Raw genomic sequence first — 243 nt, 5'->3', positions numbered from 1 at the left:
GCGGGCCGGCGGCGGAGTGCGGTGACGGCGCAAACGTTCCATGTCCGGAGGGAACGTCTCCGTCGGCGCTCCGTGCGCCCTCGGGGACTCCTGGCCACGCCAGAGGGAAAATCCCGGCGCCACGTTTTGAACACACAGACGGGCACTAAGCCTCTGCCTCACGTTACTCCCCAAACCGGCGAAAACCTGAAGCGGTGCTCCCGCCGGGCTGAGAAACTGGGAGCAAACGGGGAAAAGCAGGAA

This window comes from Eurypyga helias, unplaced genomic scaffold, assembly GCF_000690775.1.
Source record: "Eurypyga helias isolate BGI_N326 unplaced genomic scaffold, ASM69077v1 scaffold40751, whole genome shotgun sequence".
NCBI lineage: Eukaryota > Metazoa > Chordata > Aves > Eurypygiformes > Eurypygidae > Eurypyga > Eurypyga helias.
Note: the sequence above shows the minus strand (reverse complement) of the source record.